General features: G+C 42.9%; 1 long non-coding RNA gene across 1 annotated transcript; it reads left to right on the top strand.

Annotated features, from left to right (window-relative positions):
- Positions 1–19,155: 19,155 nt before the first annotated feature.
- On the top strand, positions 19,156–21,785 carry LOC130361497 (uncharacterized). Its single transcript, XR_008891028.1, has 3 exons — positions 19,156–19,230; positions 20,334–20,406; positions 21,510–21,785. It is a non-coding gene; the product is annotated as an uncharacterized LOC130361497 (long non-coding RNA).
- The last annotated feature ends 2,354 nt before the right edge of the window (positions 21,786–24,139 follow it).

Here is a 24,139-nt window from a genome sequence, read left to right as displayed (position 1 = left end):
TCAGGCAGTAACATCGCCCATGGAGGAGGAGCCATCAGAGTCTACCCCAGCAACAGCAAAGCCAGCAAAAAAGACTCTGTTAAAACCGGCAGTACTACAAGTCCCAGCCAGCCCAGGATATGTTAGGCACGGCGAGAGTGTAGGGGGTGAGGATGATGGGTGTGGTAGTGTTGTGAATGAGAAGAGTGCATGTGGGAGTGTTAGTGGAGTGAATAATGGTGGGAGTAGTGGTGGTATGAATACAAAGTCTGGTATGGATGATGAGAATTGTGGTGTGAATGTTGGTGGGTGTAGTGGTGTGAATGGTGGTCCTGGGTCTGAGTCTGGGTCTGGTTCGGCTGCCCCCCCGGTAGTGACTGCTCCTAGGAGCTATGCTCATGTCGCTGCCGGGGGGTCCCCCTCTCCATCCGGCCCCGGGGGTCAATCGAGGTAGAGGGAAGGGGTGAGGTCGACCTGTCTTTCTGGATAGAGAGGCACGGTTTGGGGGCATTCCGAGAGCAGAATGGGGAGGTGGTCTGGTCCCTCCCGACACCCGGGCAGGACAATAACCGTAGGAACGTGGTCCGTCTGATTTGGAGGGGCAAGGATGTGTGCCTGCCTCGCGCTAAAGTGGTTGAGCTCCTCCTCCAGATGGAATTCAGGGCGAGTGACATCTTTGCCCTGATTCACCCCTATGGTTCGTCCGAATTTGACGTCAGTTTTGTTCGACCGGAGGGTCTCGAACTCTTCTGGTCGAACTACGAAGTGCGAAGAATGAGCCCGGCTGGCGGGATTTTGCTGTAAAGGCTATTTCCCGTCAGAACTCAGTCAAGAAAGTGACCGTTTTGACTCGTAACGAGTCACTCTCCTGCTATGACATCATGACCTGGCTGGGACGGTATGGGGATGTGACGGACATGCCCAAGAAAAATCTAGATGAGCACGGGATCTGGTCTGGGGCCTGGACGTTTTCCGTCAAACTCAAGCGTTCAGGTAGTACAGTTGCCCACATTCCGTCAGCTGCCTTCCTTGGACGTGACAGAATCCAGGTCTTTTACCAGGGGCAGCCTAAGGTCTGTCACAGGTGCGGTAGCCCCACCCATTTTAGTGCAGCCTGTACTGTACAGGTTTGTGCTTTGTGTGGTGGGGTGGGTCATCTGGCTGCATCCTGCAGACAGATCCGGTGCCACCTGTGTGGTGTCCTCGGGCACCCTTTCAGCCGTTGTCCAAGCGCCTTTGCCCGTGCTGGGCCGGGGAGAGCTGTGAAGTTGCCCCGGCTTGGGAGGGTACGAGCAGGGATGGGGGCATAACAGGGCTAGTGACGAGGAAAAAGGGCCCCGCCAAACTAAGGCGGGAGGAAAATCGTAAGAGGAGTAGGGAGCTGGAGAGTGCCCAGGTGACTGGGGTAGCTCCGGCCCCTGCTCCTGAAGCTGGCCCTGTAACCACTGAAGCCCTGGGGGAGAACATGCTGGATGAGGAGATCAGGAGGCTGCGCAGAGAGGAAGGCAAAATGGCCGACCCTTCTGATTCCTCCCACTATGAAAGTGTGGATGAGGAGAGTGGGGAAAGGCCAAAAAAGAAAGACAAGGGCAAAAGGAAAGGGAGAAAGAAGAGGTCGGAGCCCTCTGTTAAGCCTTGTACTACGGACCAGGTCCAAAACGGAAGCCTGACTGCCCCCCCTCTGATTGACCTGTCAAACCGGTACCTCGTCCTCGATACCATCTGGTGAGGGCAGGGTGCCTAGTATGAGAGAGCCTCTGGGGGGAACTGGGCCCTGTCCTGCGGAGGCATCTTCCTCGGAGGACAAGGCTAGACTGGGGCCGGATGGAGACGGGGACCACATGGACCAATCAGAATCTAAGAAAAGGTCCAAAAGTGGTCCTGCCCTTTCCTCTTCTTCAGGGGATGAGGGGGCGAAAAAGAAGGGTAAGCAGAAGTAAAGGTGTGGCCGTCTAACTCAATCACCCATGATGGCGGCACTCACCCCACTGACGCTGGCATCTATTAATTGTGCCAGTATAAAGTCTGATACGGCTAGATTCGCAGCCTTCGATTTTCTTGGCCGTGTTGAAGCCGATATTTTCTTTTTACAGGAGACCAGGTTGTCAGATCTAGCCTCTCTGGTGAAAGCCAGAAGAGAGTGGAGGCGCGGGCCCTCCCACTGGTCTCTTGCGGCTGAGCCGTATAGTGGGGTGGCGGTCCTTTTTACCGCTCCGGTTGAATGCAGACGGGTTATTGAGTTAGAAATGGGGAGGTGCCTGATCTTAGATGTCCTCATGAAGGGACAAGAGCTCCGGCTCATAAACATCTATGCCCCACAAACTAAGCTGGGCCGTAAAAATCTTTTTATGAGGATTAAGCCCTTCCTTTTTACAGGCCGGCAGGTGATCTTTGGAGGGGACTTCTATAATGTCACGAGGTCCCAAGATAGGAGAGGCTCCAATGGTCCGCTGGATTGCGATAGTGTGGTCCTTAATAATATAGTTAGGGAAGCTCGCCTAGAGGACGCCCACATCCGGAGCCCCTCAGGCCACGCGGGTTTCACCTATCATCAAGGTAGTCGCAGGTCTAGGATAGATAGGTTTTATTTGAAGGAGGAAGCCGTCTCTTCCGCATTGTCCGTGGTTGAGGTGGAATTCTCCGATCACTGTATGATTTTGTTTTCCTTGAATGTTTCAGAGACCCCCCGGATGGGTAAAGGTTATTGGAAGCTGAATTCGTCCCGCCTGGAGGAAGCAGAGATAAGACAGTCCTTTGAGGATTTTCTTCAGAGTCAGGTACCTTTACTGGGCCTTTGTAGTAGTAAGTCAGAGTGGTGGGAGATATTCAAGAAGCGGGTTGCGGGGTTCTTCCGCCAGCTCTCGAGCCTCAGGTCCCTGAACAGGTATCGCTTGTATCAGGGTCTGAGGAGGAAACTCGAGCTCCTTGTCTCGACTGGAGGTAGTCGGGAGGATATCTCCAGAGTGAAGTCCTTGCTGATGAGGTGTCAGTACGATAGGCACACATCTTTGGTTTTTGAGAGGGATTTCGGGAAGTACCGCTCGCCCGACCCTTACAGGAACTGCAAGATGTCAGTGAGTAGTAAAGTAGTCTCAGGACTGGTTGATAGTACGGGATCCCTGAATCGGTCCAGATCAGGGATCCTGGAGGTCGTCAGATCTTTCTACTTGCACCTCTTGGGGAGGAAGGATCTAGATCGAGACAGGATGTTGGCTTTCCTGGCTGAAACCATTCCTGAGCCAGGGGTAGACCCCTCTCTTGATGTTTTGGCAGAAGATATCAGGGAAGAGGAAGTGAGACTGGCGATTGAGGGGCTCGCCCCCAAGAAGTCGCCAGGTCCGGATGGCTTAACATTCGAGTGGTATAAGACCTTTAAGGAGTCTTTAGCTCCCCTCTTGACCAAGGTATTCAATGAGTGTCTCTCCTCGGGCACTCTGCCAAAGTCAATGAGGAGGTCGGCCCTGATTCTTCTCTCAAAAGGAAAAGATCCTAGCCGTATTGAGAATTGGAGGCCCATAGCTCTTCCCAATACGGACAGGAAGCTTCTGGCCAAGATACTGTTTAATCGGCTGGTGAAGTTTGCACCCCGGCTCCTTTCGGGGGCTCAGCACTGCTCTGTTCCAGGCCGAAGCACCTTAAGTGCTGTCCTCAGTGTCAGGGAGGCAGTGGAGCGGAGTAGTGCGGGTCTCTGGAAGGGGTACTTACTGTCCTTGGATCAGGCCAAAGCATTTGATTGGGTGAACCAAGAGTACCTCTGGTCCGTCCTCCTGAGATATGGCTTACCGAGTACTTTCGTGAATTGGCTTAAGATCTTGTATGCCGGGGCAGAGAGTTTCCCACTGGTGAACGGGTGGTCTGGCCGCTCTTTTGAGGTGGGGTCCGGAGTCCGTCAGGGTTGTCCTTTGAGCCCGCTTTTATACGTGTTCGCGATTGATCCCTTCGTCCGGAGGGTAGATCGTGGGCCGTTGGCGGGAGTCGGGATGAGTCTGGTGGAGCTGGATGTCACCCAGAGAGTGGTGGCGTACGCTGATGATGTCACTATTTTCGTCTCCTCGAGGAAGGAGGTCGATGTGGTGATGTCAGAGGTGGAGCGCTACTCGGAGGCATCCGGGTCCAAGATCAACCGGGAAAAGTGTGAAAGTCTCTGGCTGGGAGGGGGGGATCCCACGTTTGATCTCCCGCACACCCTCCCAGGGCCCCAAGACTCAGCAAAAATTCTGGGCATCACATTCGGCCAGGATGATTATTCCACCAAAAACTGGGACGGTAAGCTCCATGATGCCACTCAGAGGGTGAACCAGTGGAAGGGTTGGTCTATGACCCTCAGGGAAAGGGTGCACCTGATCAAATCATACCTGCTCCCCTTGTTTATCTATCTGGGCAGTGTATGTATCTTGCCAGATGCTTACTACACTAAGGTCTACAGCCTGTTTTTCCAACTGTTATGGGGGAACAGGTTGAACCTAGTCAAGAGGGAGGTTACGTACCGTACGAGGAGACTAGGGGGTTTATCTATGGTAAACCCTGTGGTGTTCTTAACCAACACCTTCTTGAAAGCTAACATCTCGAACCTCTGGAAAGAGAAGGCTTCTCCGTGGGTACTCTCCTGCAGGGAATGGTTTCGGCCTTTCTTCCAGGAATGGGAGAGAGGAGGGCAAGTGAAGGACCTCCGTACACCACATGGATATCTTCCGGCTTACGCTACCCCGACTCTGAAGGCGATACGTCGGTGGGGTCTGGGAGTGTGGGAGATCAGGACCCAGTCAAGGCAGTTCCTTGACAAACGGGTTCTGTTGACCCACTTCCAGAAGCCTCTGGCGCTCAGGGACTGCCCAGGTCGGGATCTGAGGGTGGGGTTGTATCTTTTAAACTTGAAAAGGATCCCCCAGAAGTTTTGGGACTTGGCCTGGCGCTGCTTTCAGGGGAAGCTAGGTGTAAGGGACAACCTGAAGTACAGGAACTCTGATGACCGGGGGTGTCCCCGAGAAGAGTGTGGACACGCTGGAAAGCATGGACCACTTCCTGCTTCATTGTCCCTTTAACGTAGGGGTCTACAACCGGGTGGGCGCTTCCATCGGCTGGAGTCAACTTGCCGGCCTTACCTATTCGGAGTGGGCTTATGGGGCATTCAGGACCCTCGGTGGCCGAGATCGGGGCACTTTATTTTTAGTCAGCTTAGTGGTTAAGTATCACACGTGGAATGCACGGTGTTTAGTGTCCACCCAGCAGAAAGTCCTCTCCGGGGTGGAGGTCTGTAGGAACATCACCGGTGACCTCGGGAAGATCAGGTCTTTGGAGTATGGCAGTCTTGGTACCAGTAGGGCTTCTCTCCTATGGAGAGGGTTTTCTTTTCATGTGCCCTAGGTACTAGACCTTTTTGGTAGAGTACCTTTATTTTGGTTAGGGACAGGCATACAGGTATAGAGATAGGGTGATAGTAGGGTCAGTTTTAATGAAGGGATAGAATTAGGGAGAATAGTAGGGGGAATTAGGGAAAGAGTTTAAATTTCTTCAGTGTATCAGATCTGCCATCCTTTTCCCTGGTGGTGGGCTGTTGCATGTGCACCATAGCTTTTTGTTTTGTTTACAGCTGATATGGTATGAAGGGCTTACAGGCACTGAACTTGGGCCTAAATTGGGTTGTGGTCTTGTATATAAGGTTGTATTTAGTTGGTTGGTTGGAGTGCTAGGTGGGGAGGGGGTATTAGTGTTTTTTATTTTTATTTTTTTATTTATTTATTTTTCTCCTTAGGGGATCTGACATGGGTCAGTTAAGGACTGGACTTAAGAACTGTACGAACGGTTATGGACTGACCCATGTACAGGAGGGGTGGTGTGGGAGAGGGCACAGTTTTAGTGTAGGATTTATTTTAGTGTTTTTGTAGGTATTTTTGTGAGGCACATTTATTATATTTCTATGTATACTGTGCTATGTATATTGTTTTATATTATTTATTTGTTGGTATATTGTGTTATGTATTTTGTTTTATATTGTTGCATTAGCCATAAGAAAAGGGCAGTCGGACCAGTTGTAGTTATGTATTATTATTATTATTATTATATGTAGGTGTTTTTGTCTGTGTATATATAACTTATTTAAAAAGCTTTTTTTTTGATAAGCCAAGTTGTGCTGTTGTTATGTTCATTCTCAATATGTGTGTGTGTGTGTGTGTTTGTTAGTTTTGGAGATTATGCGTGTGTTATGTTTTCTGTTGCTTGATTTATTTATTTATTTATTTTCCCAAGTATGGATGATTTTGAGTTATAGCCAGGTGGTGCTGAATTTTATGTTGGTTTATTTATTTCATTTAATTAGCCAAGTTGAGCTAATAAAATTTTTTATTTATTTATTTATTTTTTATATATATATTTTTTTTTTTTATTTTTTTTTTTTATGTTATGTGTGTGAGTGTGAATTTCATAGTTTGCTTAGGTGTATAGGTATAGTATAGTTGTAGTTTGGTATATTTTAGAATTTATTAAAGCTGGGCTGGCCGGTTAGGCAGGGTTTTATTTTATTTTACATTTCTGTTGTAGCTGGTTAAGCTTGTTTTGTGTTTCTGTTTTTTGGAATTGTTTTGTATTTTTATAATAAAAAAGAGTGTCAGCAAATAGCACTGTGGTCAGACTGGAAATAACTACACAACTTCCTGTGGAGCATACACCAGCTTATAAGTACTGTAAGTATTAAGATTTTAAATAGAAGTAATTTAAAAATCTGTTTAACTTTCTGGCACCAGTTGATATAAAAGTAAATGTTTTCCAGTGGAGTACCCCTTTAAGTAATTCTGGGAGCAGTATATTTAAATGATGAAAACTTCTTTAACCCTTTCCCATTCTGTGGCAACTGGTATATCTGATTATTATACTGGAATTTCTCATAATGCGCTACAACAGTGGTGTCTGTCACAAAAGGCTAAAAACTTACTGGGGGGAGGAGGGAGGTATGGGAGTGACACCATTTTCTACCGCACCGGGTGACACCAACCCTAGCAACGCCACTGTATACATACATACATACATATACATAGATTCACTTGCTCATATATATATACACATATACATAGATTCACTTGCTCACATATATATATACACACACACACACACACACACACACATACATACATACACATATACATAGATTCACTTGCTCACATATATAGGCACATACATAGAGATAGACACACACACAAACACACATATATATGCACCTCACACTGACATACCGTCACTCACATATATACAGAGTCACTTACACTAAGGCCCCAGCCATCCCTCTCTGCACAGGCACATACATAGAGATACACACAAACACATACACACAAATATATATATACATACACACACACACTGACATACAATCACTCACATATACACACACACACTTAGACACAATCACTCACATATATTTACAGTCACTTACAGTAAGGGCTGCATAGACTGAATTTTGTGTCTGGACATGCAGTGGGCGGGGCTTCTCTCTGCCTCCGCTGCTCCTGTCTCCTCCGTGTGGAGAGAAGCAGAGAAATGGCAGATAATGACAGGGTGAGTGGCGCCCCTTGCTGCAGGGAGGGCAGAGCACCCTCCATTAAACCACATACAAATCTCCCCAGCAATGGATCCTTTTTACTTCACCTGTCACCCTGCAGCTCTTTTTGTGAGGGCACTAGAGGGGCAGGTGAGGAAAAGGGCAGGGGCTCCAGCCCCCCTTTCACTCCTATGTGTGCACGTCCCTGCACCCACACATTGCTTTGTGTCCACATATGGAGTCAGGGGTGGACTGACAACACTTGGGGCCCCCGGACCAAAAAAAGGAAGGGCCCACTGCCTCCTCAGTCTTCTACCACGTCCCTTTATTATATTCAGTGGGTATTGGCAGAAGTTAATTCGCCCCCCCCCCTTTTCCCATAAGTATAAGCAGCAGTTAACACCCCCCATTTCCCCATGGGTATAGGCAGCAGTTAAACTCCCCACCCCTTTCCCCATATCGTTAAGCCCCCTAACCCTTTGCCCATATAGGCAGCAATTAAACCCCCACCCTTTCCGCTACGATGGTTAAGAAAAAATTATGCTCACCAGATATCCCACGCAGCGATCTCCTCAGCAGCAGGGCCCATGTCTTCTCTCCTTCACAGTGCAGGCACCGATGAGTGACGTCATCGGCGCCTGCACTGCATGTTGCATGGGGGGGGGCGGAGGTCACGTCTCCTCCGTGTGTAGGCCGCAGATACGGCTCGCACAGAGGAGATGCGCTCTGTTGTATGTGCGTGCAGCGCACATACAGGTGTGGTGGCCCAGTACGGGAGGTGTTTCTCCAGGTGTCCCCAGGTCCCCCTGCATTAGTTTCTCAATGGTAAATATGTTGTACTGTATAAAATGTGTTATCACCTTAAGAGTTATACCATGTGATATGCCATGTGCTTGTTACCCAGGAGGTACCAGTTACCAGGTGATTCCAGGGGTGACCTATGGGCTCCCTGCTAGTCTCCCCCATATAAGCCCTGGGTGGAGCTAGCCTCTCTCTCTCTTTGAGCTCTGCTCTTCTGCTAAGCTGAGGTGCACTGCAGTCGTGCCTAGTGTGTATGTCCAGAGGGTTGGTAACCTCAAAGTCAAGTCCTGCAGCCACCATCAAGTCAAGTAAGCTAAAGTTACAGCTGTATGAGTCAAGTCAAGTCAGTCCCTGTCATTTGTCAATTCAGCGTGGTTTGCATTTAATTGTCCAGTCCTACTACGAGTCCTAGCAAGCCCTTAAGGTCTCTGCGTCACTGGTGAACTCCTTGTGCCGTGGCTGAACTGTATAGACTTTACCAACTGTCTACCCTCAGTAAAGCTACCGTTGTCAGTAACTTGGCGTCGGAGTCTTTATTGCCCCCCGTGCCTAGCCCAGGATCCAGCAGTATACCTTCAGTTGGTTTTAGGCTAAACCACGCACTGGCATCATGAATACAAGGGGTTAATGCCATCTGCCCCTAGGGTAACAACACACCCCGCTACCACACAGGAGAAAGAAGCACTGTCTGCCGGGATGAGTGTCCCGGATCCTTACTAGCGGCAGGGCCCTTTACCCGGCCGGGCCCTCAGACAACGTCTGATCCGACCATCCGGTCAGTCCTCCCCTGTATGGGGTATTTCCGTATTCAGGGGAAATTGTGTTATAAATTTTGGGGGTCTATTTCTCCTTTTACCTCCTTGTAAAAATGAAAGGTATTGGGGAACACCAGCATGTGAGTGTAAAAAGTGAATTTCTCTTACACTAACATGCTGGTGTAGCCCCCAACTTTTCTTTTTCATAAGGAGTAAAAGTAGCAAAACTCCTCCAAAATTTGTAACACAAATTTTCCTGAGTATGTAAATACCCCATATGTGGCCCTAAACTGATGCTTTGAAATACGACAGGGCTCCGGAGAGAGCTCCATGCGCATTTTAGGCATAAATTAGGGATTTGCATAGGAGTGGACTCCTATGCAACCATTGTGCTTGCCTCTTCCACTAAAAGTACCCTACAGCAGTGTTTCCCAAACAGGATGCCTCCAGCTGTTGCAACACTACAACTCCCAGCATGTTTGGACAGTCAATGGCAGTTCGGCCACGCTGTGGAGTTGTTGATTTGCAATAGCTGGAGGCTGCATTTAGTAAACAGTGCCGTACGAGCTGTTATTAATTTTTATTGGGGGGTTGGGTCGGGAGGTAATGATGCAAAGGTGTGTGTCTATGTAGTGTTTTAATCTTTATTTTTGTGTTAGTGAAGTGTAGGTGATTTTTCTGTACGTACACACAGTCGGGTTTACAACAAGTTTTCCGCTACAAGTTTGATCCACGGCAAATTTCTCACAACTCAAACTCGGAACGGGGAACTTATGGCACCGATCTCTTTTTTTTCCAGGCCATTGGGTCACCAGAGATCCGAATGGCCTGGAAATGTCATATGGAAGGTCACAGTTTAGAGACCACTGCACAGTGGTCACCAAACTGTGGCCCTCCAGATGTTGCAAAACTACAACTTTCAGCATCCCCAGACAGCCAACCCCATGTTTCCTGCTGTGAGTTTGAAGAGGAGCAGGCTCTCTGTGCCAAATTTTTGGCAGCAAATTTCCGCTGATGAAAATCCACCTCAACCCCTATTTTATAATGCAGATCTGTCACAAATATGCAGCAAAATGAGCATAATGAGCGGCTGTTCTGACTCGGATTTCACTAAGGTTCATTATTTTTCTCTAGGATACAGCATGGCGGCAGCAGCTACATCATAAGTATTTAAAATATTTTTAATGCTGCCCCCCAGGTTCCTGGTTGAAAATATAGCCCAGTGTGTCAGAAATGTGACAGACCCTATTTAACTCTTCCCATTTCATTTATTTTCTTTTTTTTTTCTTCTTTCCTGCCTTCTAAGATAACTTTTTATTTTTCCACCAACAGAGTCGTATAATGGGGATTTTTTTTATTTATAGCACAACATTCTTTAATATTTTGTCTTGTAAAATGCTAGATATCACAATGGAAGCCTAACAGATCCCATTAAAAATAACACTATAAAATCATACAGTGGCCTTACCAGCTTTCTTTCTTAACCTTCCCTTATGACATCACACATGTGACATCAGTCTTTGGTTGATACCTTTACCAGCCACTAGTACAGTTCAGGCCTTAGGTATCAGAGGGAGCGCACACAAAGAGCAGATGAGGAAGAGGACAAGATGACACAGGAGAGGTACATCAATCCTAAATATTGATCAGAATACATCTAGAGTTCTAGACTTGCAAATAATGACTAGATCTTTTAAATATAATGTGTCACAATAATAGTGTTAATTGTATTAAATCTAGTTATTTAACTATACACTTTGCTGATGATCACAAACGACCAAGTGTATTCTGTTTATATTCAATTCTATTATACAAAGAGTTGGGGGGGTGTATGTCCTGTATGGGTATATTAAGTCTATGGGGGAGAATCATCAAAACCTGTGTAGAGGAAGAGTGGAGCATCAGATCAGATCGCTTCTTTCAGTTTTTAGAGGCCTTTTTAAAATGAAAGAATCAATCTTATTGGTTTCTACGGGCAACAGGTCAACATTTCCTCTGCGCTGGTGTTGATAAATCTCCCCCTATATGTATAGTTTTCTATACTAAGAAAGTCAAAAGCACCTAAATGTCTAAAACACACCTATATGTTCAGTGTATGTGACCTACTAATGGGGGTGACAGGGAAGTAATGTAAGAGATGTCTGACCTTTAACATGACCTCCTGTTATAACCTAAAACAAGAAATTAGGCTGAAATAACGTATATTTCACTATTATAATGCTGGATTTCTTGTATGACTATTAGTACTGAATCATAAAAAGAAATGCATACATTGAATTTTCTTTAACATGATTGTCCCACAGAGCAAATTTGGTAAAATCAGATGTGTGCCCCATACATATATGTAAAGGGGTACAAAAATAATTTATATCCCTGTAGAGTTCTTCTCCCTCATGGATCTGATCCCCTAGTATCCTCTCTGAGCTGGAACCCTACCGTTGCCAGGCAACTTTCCCCCAATCCCCCTTGCTTATAAGCACAGTGGAAACAAACTGCCATTACCTTCAGGACACTGCAGTTGAACTGATCATGTGTTAAAGAGCATTCACACCACGTTTTAGCTATTCAGGGACCTGATTTGGCTGGGGGCAGTGAAAACCAGGTGCTCCCTTATCCCAGCCAGACCTGGCCCCCTTCTCATTCATTTGAATGATCTGACCAGAGTCAAACTGCGGTTTTCAGTTGGTTCAGAAAAACGGATATGGGGCAAAAATGAGCCGACCGGCGACATTGTTTGACTCCGGTTGGCTCATTTAAATGAATGAGAAGGGGGCCGGGACCGGCTGGGATATGGGAGCGCCCGGTTTTCACTCCCCCCAGCTGGATCCGGTCCCCATATAGCTAAAACGTGGTGTGAACCCACCCTTACCCCGACTTAGTGGGTCGTAACCAACAGTTATCAATACAATGCAGGTACATGGAGAATTAGTAATCTTATATCTCTCAAACAATATTGTAATCCTGGTACATTGAAATATGTTAAATGTCACATAATGCATTAGTATAGAACTTTTGTTTGTTGGTATTTTTTTTTTTTAAATGAGACAACTTCTTTAACCCCTTAAGGACCCAGCCATTTTACACCTTAGGACCAGGCCATATTTTGCACATCTGACCACTGTCACTTTAAACATTAATAACTCTGGAATGCTTTTAGTTATCATTCTGATTCCGAGATTGTTTATTCGGGACATATTCTACTTTAACATAGTGGTAACATTTTGTGGTAACTTGCAACCTTTCTTGGGGAAAAATCCCAAAATGTGATGAAAAATTTGAAAATTTAGCATTTTTCTAACTTTGAAGCTCTCTGCTTGTAAGGAAAATGGATATTCCAAATATTTTTTTTATATTCACATATGCAATATGTCCACTTTATGTTTGCATCATAAAATTTACGTGTTTTCACTTTTGGAAGACACCAGAGGGCTTCAAAGTTCCAAACTCACTATTTTTCAGGGACCAGTTCAGGTTTGAAGTGGATTTGAAGGGTCTTCATCTTAGAAATACCCCACAAATGACCCAATTATAAAAACTGCACCCCCCAAAAGTATTCAAAATGACATTCAGTCAGCGTTTTAACCCTTTAGGTGTTTCACAGGAATTGCAGCAAAGGGAAGGAGAAAATTCACAATCTTCATTTTTTACACTTGCATGTTCTTGTAGACCCAATTTTTGAATTTTTACAAGGGGTAAAAGGAGAAAATGTATACTTATATTTGTAGCCCAATTTCTCTCGAGTAAGCACATACCTCATATGTCTATGTAAAGTGTTCGGCGAGCGCAGTAGAGGGCTCAGAAGCGAAGAAGGGAGTTTTGGAGAGTACGTTTTTCTGAAATGGTTTTTGGGGGGCATGTTGCATTTAGGAAGCCCCTATGGTGCCAGAACAGCAAAAAAAAAAAAAAAAACACATACCATACCATTTTGGAAACTAGACCCCTTGAGGAGCGTAACAAGGAATTAAGTGAGCCTTAATACCCCACAGGTGTTTCACCACTTTTGCATATGTAAAAAAATAAATAAAAAATTCACTAAAATGTGTGTTTCCCCCCAAATTTCACATTTTTGCAAGGGTTAATAGCAGAAAATACCCCCAAAATTTGTAACCCCATCTCTTCTGAGTATGGAGGTACCCCATAAGTTGACCTGAAGTGCACTACGGGTGAGAAGAGAAGGAGTCATATTTGGCTTTTTGAGAGCAAATTTAGCTCGGGGGGCATGTCGCATTTAGGAAGCCCCTATGGTGCCAGGACAGCAAAAAAAACCCACATGGCATACCATTTTGGAAACTAGACCCCTTGAGGAATGTAACAAGGAATCAAGTGAGCCTTAATACCCCACAGGGGTTTCACGACTTTTGCATACGTAAAAAAAAAAAATTCACTAAAGTGTGTGTTTCCCCCCCAAAATTTCAAATTTTTGCAAGGGTTAACAGGGGAAGCCCCTATGGTGCAAGGACAGCAAAATAACCCCCACATAGCATACCATTTTGGAAACTAGACCCCTTGAGGAACATAACAAGTGGTACAGTGAGCATTTACCCCCCCCCCCCCCCCCACTGGTGTCTGTCAGATCTTTGGAACAGTGGGCTGTACAAAATGTTTTATTTGCACAGCCCACTGTTCCAAAGATCTGTCAGACACCAGTGGGGTGTAAATTCTCACTGCACCCCTCATTACATTCTGTGAGGGGTGTAGTTTCCGAAATTGGGTCACATGTGGGGTTTTATTGTTTTTGCGTTTGTCAAAACCGCTGTAACAATCAGCCACCTCTGTGCAAATCACATCAAATGTACATGGTGCACTCTCCCTTCTGGGCCTTGTTGTGCGCCCCCAGAGCACTTTGCGCCCACATATGGGGTATCTCCGTAGTCGGGAGAAATTGCTTTACAAATTTTGGGGGGCTTTTTTCCCTTTTACCTCTTGTCAAAATGAAAAGTATAGGGCAACATCAGCATGTTAGTGTAAAAAATTTATTTTTTTACACTAACATGCTGGTGTAGACCCCAGCTTCACCTTTTCATAAGGGGTGAAAGGAGAAAAAGCCCCCCAAAATTTGTTAGGCAATTTCTCCCGAGTACGGTGATACCCCATATGTGGCCCTAAACTGTTGCCTTGAAATACGACAGGGCTCCGAAGTGAGAGAGCGCCATGTGCATTTGAGGCCTGAATTAGGGATTCGCATAGGGGTGGACATAGGGGTATTCTACGCCAGTGATTCCCAAACAGGGTGCCTCCAGCTGTTGAAAAACTCCCAGCATGCTTGGACAGTCAACGGCTGTCTGGCAATACTGGGAGTTGTTGTTTTGCAACAGCTGGAGGCTCCATTTTGGAAACAGTGGCGCACCAGACGTTTTTCATTTTTATTGGGGAGGGGAGGGGGGCTGTGTAGGGGTATGTGTATATGTAGTGTTTTTTACTTTTTATTTTATTTTGTGATAGTATAGTGTAGTGTAGTGTTTTTAGGGTACAGTCACATGGGCGAGGGATTACAGCGAGTTTCCCGCTGCGAGTTTGAGCTGCCGCGCAAAATTTGCTGCATCGCAAACTTGCAGCCTGATACTCACTGTAAGCCCCCTGCCCATGTGAATGTACCCTGTACATTCACAGGGGGGCCTCCAGCTGTTGCAAAACTACAACTCCCAGCATGCACTGTCTATCAGTGCATGCTGATAGGTATAGTTTTGCAACAGCTGGAGGCACACGGGTTGGGAAACACTGAGTTAGGAAACAGACAATGTTTCCCAACCAGTGTGCCTCCAGTTGTTGCAAAACCACTACTCCCAAACATTCTCAGGCATGCTGGAAGTAGATGTTCTGCAACATCTTGAGAGCCAGATGTTGCCGAACTACAACTCCCGGAATGCTTGGAGTTGTAATTTTGCAACATCTGGAGGACTACAGTTTGTAGACCACTAATACAGTGGTTCCCAATCTGTGCCCTTCCAGATGTTGCAAAACTACAACTCCCAGTATGCCAAAACTGTCCAGGCATGCTGGGAGTTGTAGTTCTGCAACATCTGAAGGGCCAGATGTTACAGAACTACAACTCCCAGCATGCCTGGACAGTAATGGCATGCTGAGGATGTGTAGTTTTGCAACATCTGGAAGGGCACAGTGGTCTCCAAACTGTGGACCTCCAGATGTTGCAAAACTGCAACTCCCAGCATGCCCAGGGCATTTGCCCTGGATGCCTGCTGAAGCATTTCAGCAGGCATCCACTTCTGATCTCAGCCCGGCGCGCGGCAGGGCCCGGAAAACGCCAGGACGTACGGAGACGTCCTGGGTCCTTAAAGCCCAGGGTGCTGGGACGTCCCCGTACGTCCTGGGTCCTTAAGGGGCTAAAGGTGTACTCCGCCCATAGACATCTTATCCCCTATCCAAAATATTGTGGATGAGATGTCTGATCCTGGAGTGGGTCTGGCCACTGGGACCCCCCACGATATCTGGGCCGACTCTGCGGAATCTGTGGCAATCCATATCGCCAAACCACACCCCCTCTATTCATGTCTATGGGAGGGGGCGTGACGGCACAGAGATCGCGGGGGTTCCCAGTGGCAAGACACCTGCCATCAGACATCTTATTCCCTATCCTTTCTATAGCGGATAAGATGTTCAGGGGCAGAGTACCACTTTAAAGGGAATTTATCAACTCTATTTGCTCCAAAGAACTTCAGACCCTATTGTACCTTTTTTTTTTTTTAGCTGATAATAGTTGCCTAATTTATAAAATCAGTGTTCAATTTTTCAGCCAAGTTCCAAAGAGGTGGGGTTAATCTGCTGAAGTGCCGAAGCTTGGCACACCTCCTCGCTTGCTCCCACCTCCCAGGCCCTCCTTGATTGATGTTCTGAGCCCGGTTTTTCAATCAAGAAGGAGCTGGAGGGGAGAGCAAGTAAGTGGATGTGCCGGGATGAGACACTTGAGCAGCTTAGATCAGCCTCCTTGCACCCTACATTTGTGTATTACACCTGAATATTAGACAATACTGGATTAAACTATGTGGAATGTTGATTTAGGGATCTATCCAATTGCTAGCAGGCCATGGACACAAGATTACATATAAGATAAGGTTATATGCCGACCAGGTATTATATTGTAGTTCCCAGCGAATTGAATCTAACTTTGAAGGGGAAGTGCCTTTAGGCACTTCCCCCTTCAAAGTTAGCGGGTCATGTAGAAATTTTTCTGTACCATGTCTATGACAATCATGGGTGCTTTTTGCCTTCCTTAGGTTGTAGGGCTATTGTTACCATTAAAATTGTCAGAACCCTAAAATAAACCCTAACAGACCCAACTAAACTAAGGAATACATGTTCATAGTTATTAAAAAGAGGAAACACACCCCTCAAGGAACATAACAAGGGGTACAGTGAGCCTTAACACACCACAGGTGTTTGATGACTTTTTGTAAAATTTGGATGAGTAAATAAAAAAAATAGGAGGAAATACGAGAAAATGCCCCTCAAAATTTGTAACCCCATTTCTTCTGGGTTTAGAAGTATCCCATGTATGGATGTAAAGTGCTCTGCGAGCAAACTACAATGATCAGAAGAGAAGAAGCGCCATTGGGCTTTTGGAGAGAGAATTCGTCTGGAATTCAAGTCAGGGGACATGTGCGTTTACAAAGCCCCCATGGTGCCAGAACAGTGGACCCCCCCACATGTGACTCTATTTCGGAAACAACACCCCTCACAGAATGTAACAATGGGTGCAGTGAGCATTTACACCCCACTGACGTTTGACAGACTTTTGGAACAGTGGGCTGTGCAAATGAAAACTTAAATTTTTCATTTTCATGGACCCCTGTTCCAAAAATCTGTCAGACACCAGTAGGGCATAAATGCTCACTGCACCCCTTATTACATTCCATGAGGGGTGTAGTTTCCAAAATGCGGTCACATGTTGGGGGGGGTTCCGCTGTTCTGGCACCATGGGGGCTTTGTAAACGCACATGGCCTTCAATTCCAGCCAAATTCTCTCTCCAAAAGTCCAATGGCGCTCCTTCTCTTCTGAGCCCTGTAGTGAGCCAGCAGAGCACTTTATGTCCACACATGGGGTTATTTATATATTCAGAAGAAATGGTGATAAAATTATGGGGGGCTTTTTCTCAATTACCCCTTGTGAAATTGAAAAATTTGGGATAACATTAGAAATTAGAAATATTAGCAATAAATTCATCCTAAAATATACTTACTGTTAAATACTTTAACTCAATATAAAATAAAAATAAAAACAATAAAAATTTATAAAATGTAAAAAATATATATAAAAAATATGTATAGAAAAATCTAAAATCACTAACTAAAAAATAAAATACACAAAATACATAAAAAATACAAATAATAACATAAATATAACAAAAATAAAATATAGCACCAATCACTAATAATAAATAGATTAAGATTATACAAGCAAGTACTTTCTGAATAAGATAACGTTTTTTCACTTCCATCTACTGTATATATATATGTGTATATATATATATATATATATATATATATAATTCCCTCTGCTTCCCTTCTCCCTTCCTTATTCCCCCCCACCCCTCCCTTGCAACTTACATGCTACTCAAGAAATCCATATCTTAGGACATCATATATCCCAGACTACCATAGCTTATTACATAACAAACAGAATAAATAGCAGTCTATACCGATTCACAGAATATAAATAAATAAAATATTTTTTTCTCCTATAAAATTGCATGAGTTACAAGATCATTTACATGAGAATATAATTACTCATGTTAATACCACACTTTTACACACTCCATGGTCTGCACTATGGATAATTTGGAACATACCCTACACAGTCTTAGTCCCATAACATGCGCAGTAGTACTCTAGAAGTGAAATACAGACAAAGTCCGAAGTCATGCGCACAGGTCCAGCAATATGTAGATATCGTGAGAAGTGAATCATCCATCATGAGGCTTGCGCATTGATTACCAATGTGCGGACATGCGTACCTACTGTGACATCACATGTAAACAAAGGTGGTGATAGGTGCAGAAAATAAACACATGCCAGACCATAACAAACTGTATGATTGGTTGCGACTTTTCGCAGGATTGGTACACAACTATAGCGGGACACAAGATTGTGATGTGCGGCCATCTGATTGGCGATAGCACGGCACAGGAAATGAACGCAATGTGAGATTATATAAAGCCTACCTTGCGTCCGGGGCACCATTAGCCTCAAAGCCCTTGACCAAGCTGGTTTATTCAGCGAAACGTCGAGGAGGCTAGCCATGTTTTAATACAGCGTGTGTTCACTGTTAGTAATGTTAATGCAGCATGCATACTCACCTACTAGTGCACAGATCATAGTGCACAATATATATTAATTGTTGAGCACTAACAGAAACTTAGTAGCTAGGAGAGGTTTTCCATTCCATAAAAAATTCTGTGACACCGCCGATAATTTTAAACCGTGTGTTTCATAAGGGTAGCTTTTTAGTTTGTGAATTGAATAAAGTTTAAAAGTTTTAGGGGGGCTTCTAGTAAGGGTTTTCCCCAGAAGGGGTAGCCCCTTAAAGGTTGATATTGCACTATTACCCTGGAACCTTCAGGGATCCTTTTTTGTTTAATTCACTGACCATAGAAGGAAAGTAAACATTGCTGGTTAGCTCAATGGTGCTGATCGGGACCTCCGCGATAAAATCGTGGCGTCCCGAACAGCTTGCAGGACGCGAGGAGGATCCCTACCTGCCTCCTCGCTGTCCGATCGCCAAATGACTGCTCCATGCCTGAGATCCAGGCAGGAGCAGTTGAGTGGCAATAACACTGATCAATGCCATGCTAAAAGAAACAAAAAATAACACATACCCCAAACATTGCAAACACAAAACCCCCAAAAACCTGTCAATAGTCTCTGTCAACATGATCCTGGGAGGGAAAATACACTGCACTACAATAGAAATAAAAATCCCTATCATCTATATCTCAATGGGTTCCATCTTTTCTTTTGTTCTTTTTTCTAATGCGGTTTTATAATCCCTGAGACAAGTAGTTCTGGCCCTAGAGTGTTATATATATTAGCGTCTGTAGCATGTATAAGGGACATGTTATCATACCTGTGTCTTTTTATAGGTGATTGATGCCCGGTGAGAAGGTGAAAGTGACCTATACCCCCGTCAGCTGCAGGAAAGGAACCAAGAGACAGGTAATTAATATTTATATTAATTACTGATAACAATCAGGCTAGATATAACATCTAGACCTGCAGAGATGTCATAGTCTCTACCTTATACATGAAGATATATGTGTTTTTAATAAGTATATCGTCTATAGACAGCTTCTTATATAACACAACTGTGTCTCAGGTACAGAGATTGGGAACATTTATGATTTCTAATATCTGTTTTTTATTTGTAGTAATCCCTTTTTCAATAGACAGACCGCAGATTTAAGACATAACTGTACTGTAAAGAAAAATCTATAAGTTAATGTAATAAATCACATACTATAACTGATTATTGCCATTTAAAACTATGAAAAATACATTATGTTGATTATAAAACAGAAATACAGAATGGAGACAACCGTCTGTGGCTCAAGCTCGACTGCCCATTTCTTTGAGTGGCCCCTCAATGTTCTGGAAACGGGTGGAGGACATTGTCTCCATTAGAATGGGTCCCCCTAAGATGCTTCGGCTGTTGATCTGAAGTGCATTCTGTGCTTTGGAATCTCGGGGGCAAACTGTATTTCTGTTATTAATTTTTAGTTTAGCAATTCCCACCGCAACATGGTTAACCTCTATCCTAAATTTCTGCACAAAATTGATAAAAGACATTCCAAGAAATATTTTGCCAAATAAAAATATATAAAATATTGATGAAGTTGATGAATAATAATAACAACAAAAATAACAGTTTTTGATTAAAAAACAAATAAACAATAATAATTTATCAAATATTTTGCTCCTGCCCCCTTCCCCAAAAATAAAAAAAACATATATTACCCTTAAAATTTTTAAATAAAGAAACAAAAAATAACACATACCCCAAACATTGCAAACACAAAACCCCCAAAAACCTAACAATAGTGTCTGTCAACATCATCCTGGGAGGGATAATACACTGCACTACAATAGAAATAAAAATCCCTATCATCTATATCTCAATGGGTTCCATCTTTTCTTTTGTTCTTTTTTCTAATGCGGTTTTATAATCCCTGAGACAAGTAGTTCTGGCCCTAGAGTGTTATATATATTAGCGTCTGTAGCATGTATAAGGGACATGTTATCATACCTGTGTCTTTTTATAGGTGATTAATGCCCGGTGAGAGGGTGACAGGGACCTATACCCCCGTCAGCTGCAGGAAAGGAACAAAGAGACAGGTAATTAATATTTATATTAATTACTGATAACAATCAGGCTAGATATAACATCTAGACCTGCAGAGATGTCATAGTCTCTACCTTATACATGAAGATATATGTGTTTTTAATAAGTATATCGTCTATAGACAGCTTCTTATATAACACAACTGTTTCTCAGGTACAGAGATTGGGAACATTTATGATTTCTAATATCTGTTTTTTATTTGTAGTAATCCCTTTTTCAATAGACTGACCGCAGATTTAAGACATAACTGTACTGTAAAGAAAAATCTATAAGTTAATGTAATAAATCACATACTATAACTGATTATTGCCATTTAAAACTATGAAAAATACATTATGTTGATTATAAAACAGAAATACAGAATGGAAACAACCGTCTGTGGCTCAAGCTCGACTGCCCCTTTCTTTGAGTGGCCCCTCAATGTTGTGGAAACGGGTGGAGGACATTGTCTCCATTAGAATGGGTCCCCCTACGATGCTTCGGCTGTTGATCTGAAGTGCATTCTGTGCTTTGGAACCTCGGGGGCAAACTGTATTTCTGTTATAAATTTTTAGTTTAGCAATTCCCACCCCAACATGGTTAACCTCTATCCTAAATTTCTGCACAAAATTGATAACAGACATTCCAAGAAATATTTTGCCAAATAAAAATATATAAAATATTGATGAAATTGATGAATAATAATAACAACAAAAATAACAGTTTTTGATTAAAAAACAAAAAAACTAAAATAATTTATAAAATATTTTGCTCCTGCCCCCTTCCCCAAAAAATAAAAAAACATATATTACCCTTAAAATTTATGAATAAAGAAACAAAAAATAACACGTACCCCAAACATTACAAACACAAAACCCCCAAAAACCTAACAATAGTCTCTGTCAACATCATCCTGGGAGGGATAATACACTGCACTGCAATAGAAATATAAATCCCTATCATCTATATCTCAATGGGTTCCATCTTTTCTTTTGTTCTTTTTTCTAATGCGGTTTTATAATCCCTGAGACAAGTAGTTCTGGCCCTAGAGTGTTAGATATATTAGCGTCTATAGCATGTATAAGGGACATGTTATCATACCTGTGTCTTTTTATAGGTGATTGATGCCCGGTGAGAGGGTGAAAGGGACCTATACACCCGTCAGCTGCAGGAAAGGAACAAAGAGACAGGTAATTAATATTTATATTAATTACTGATAACAATCAGGCTAGATACAACATCTAAACCTGCAAAGATGTCATAGTCTCTACCTTATACATGAAGATATATGTGTTTTTAATAAGTATATCGTCTATAGACAGCTTCTTATATAACACAACCATGTCTCAGGTACAGAGATTAGGAACATTTATGATTTCTAATATCTGTTTTTTATTTGTAGTAATCCCTTTTTCAATAGACTGACCGCAAATTTAAGACATAACTGTACTGTAAAGAAAAATCTATAAGTTAATGTTATAAATCACATATTATAACTGATTATTGCCATTTAAAACTATGAAAAATACATTATGTTGATTATAAAACAGAAATACAGAATGGAGACAACCGTCTGTGGCTCAAGCTCGACTGCCCATTTCTTTGAGTGGCCCCTCAATGTTCTGGAAACGGGTGGAGGACATTGTCTCCATTAGAATGGGTCCCCCTAAGATGCTTCGGCTGTTGATCTGAAGTGCATTCTGTGCTTTGGAATCTCGGGGGCAAACTGTATTTCTGTTATTAATTTTTAGTTTAGCAATTCCCACCGCAACATGGTTAACCTCTTTCCTAAATTTCTGCACAAAATTGATAAAAGACATTCCAAGAAATATTTTGCCAAATAAAAATATATAAAATATTGATGAAGTTGATGAATAATAATAACAACAAAAATAACAGTTTTTGATTAAAAAACAAATAAACAATAATAATTTATCAAATATTTTGCTCCTGCCCCCTTCCCCAAAAATAAAAAAACATATATTACCCTTAAAATTTATGAATAAAGAAACAAAAAATAACACATACCCCAAACATTGCAAACACAAAACCCCCAAAAACCTAACAATAGTCTCTGTCAACATCATCCTGGGAGGGATAATACACTGCACTACAATAGAAATAAAAATCCCTATCATCTATATCTCAATGGGTTCCATCTTTTCTTTTGTTCTTTTTTCTAATGCGGTTTTATAATCCCTGAGACAAGTAGTTCTGGCCCTAGAGTGTTATATATTAGCGTCTGTAGCATGTATAAGGGACATGTTATCATACCTGTGTCTTTTTATAGGTGATTAATGCCCGGTGAGAAGGTGAAAGGGACCTATACCCCCGTCAGCTGCAGGAAAGGAACAAAGAGACAGGTCATTAATATTTATATTGATTACTGATAACAATCAGGCTAGATATAACATCTATACCTGCAGAGATGTCATAGTCTCTACCTTATACATTAAGATATATGTGTTTTTAATAAGTATATCGTCTATAGACAGCTTCTTATATAACACAACTGTGTCTCAGGTACAGAGATTAGGAACATTTATGTTTTCTAATATCTGTTTTTTATTTGTAGTCATCCCTTTTTCAATAGACTGACCGCAAATTTAAGACATAACTGTACTGTAAAGAAAAATCTATAAGTTAATGTAATAAATCACATACTATGACTGATTATTGCCATTTAAAACTATGAAAAATACATTATGTTGATTATAAAACAGAAATACAGAATGGAAACAACCGTCTGTGGCTTAAGCTCGACTGCTCCTTTCTTTGAGTGGCCCCTCAATGTTGTGGAAACGGGTGGAGGACATTGTCTCCATTAGAATGGGTCCCCCTACGATGCTTCGGCTGTTGATCTGAAGTGCATTCTGTGCTTTGGAACCTCGGGGGCAAACTGTATTTCTGTTATTAATTTTTAGTTTAGCAATTCCCGACGCAACATGGTTAACCTCTATCCGAAATTTCTGCACAAAATTGATAACAGACATTCCAAGAAATATTTTGCCATATAAAAATATATAAAATATTGATGAAATTGATGAATAATAATAATAACAACAAAAATAACAGTTTTTGATTAATAAACAAAAAAACTAAAATAATTTATAAAATATTTTGCTCCTGCCCCCTTCCCCCAAAAATAAAAAAACATATATTACCCTTAAAATTTATGAATAAAGAAACAAAAAATAACACATACCCCAAACATTGCAAACACAAAACCCCCGAAAACCTAACAATAGTCTCTGTCAACATCATCCTGGGAGGGATAATACACTGCACTGCAATAGAAATAAAAATCCCTATCATCTATATCTCAATGGGTTCCATCTTTTCTTTTGTTCTTTTTTCTAATGCGGTTTTATAATCCCTGAGACAAGTAGTTCTGGCCCTAGAGTGTTATATATATTAGCGTCTGTAGCATGTATAAGGGACATGTTATCATACCTGTGTCTTTTTATAGGTGATTGATGCCCGGTGAGAGGGTGAAAGGGACCTATACCCCCGTCAGCTGCAGGAAAGGAACAAAGAGACAGGTAATTAATATTTATATTAATTACTGATAACAATCAGGCTAGATACATCTAAACCTGCAAAGATGTCATAGTCTCTAACAAAAAATAACACATAGCCCAAACATTGCAAACACAAAACGCCCAAAAACCTAACAATAGTATTTGTCAACACAGGGGCGGACACAGACAGCAGAGGGCCCCTGTGCAAAGAATGTGCCTGCCCCCC

Source organism: Hyla sarda, chromosome 3, assembly GCF_029499605.1.
Source record: "Hyla sarda isolate aHylSar1 chromosome 3, aHylSar1.hap1, whole genome shotgun sequence".
NCBI lineage: Eukaryota > Metazoa > Chordata > Amphibia > Anura > Hylidae > Hyla > Hyla sarda.
The sequence above is the reverse complement of the archived record's forward strand: the minus strand, read 5'-3'. Positions and strand labels throughout refer to the sequence as shown.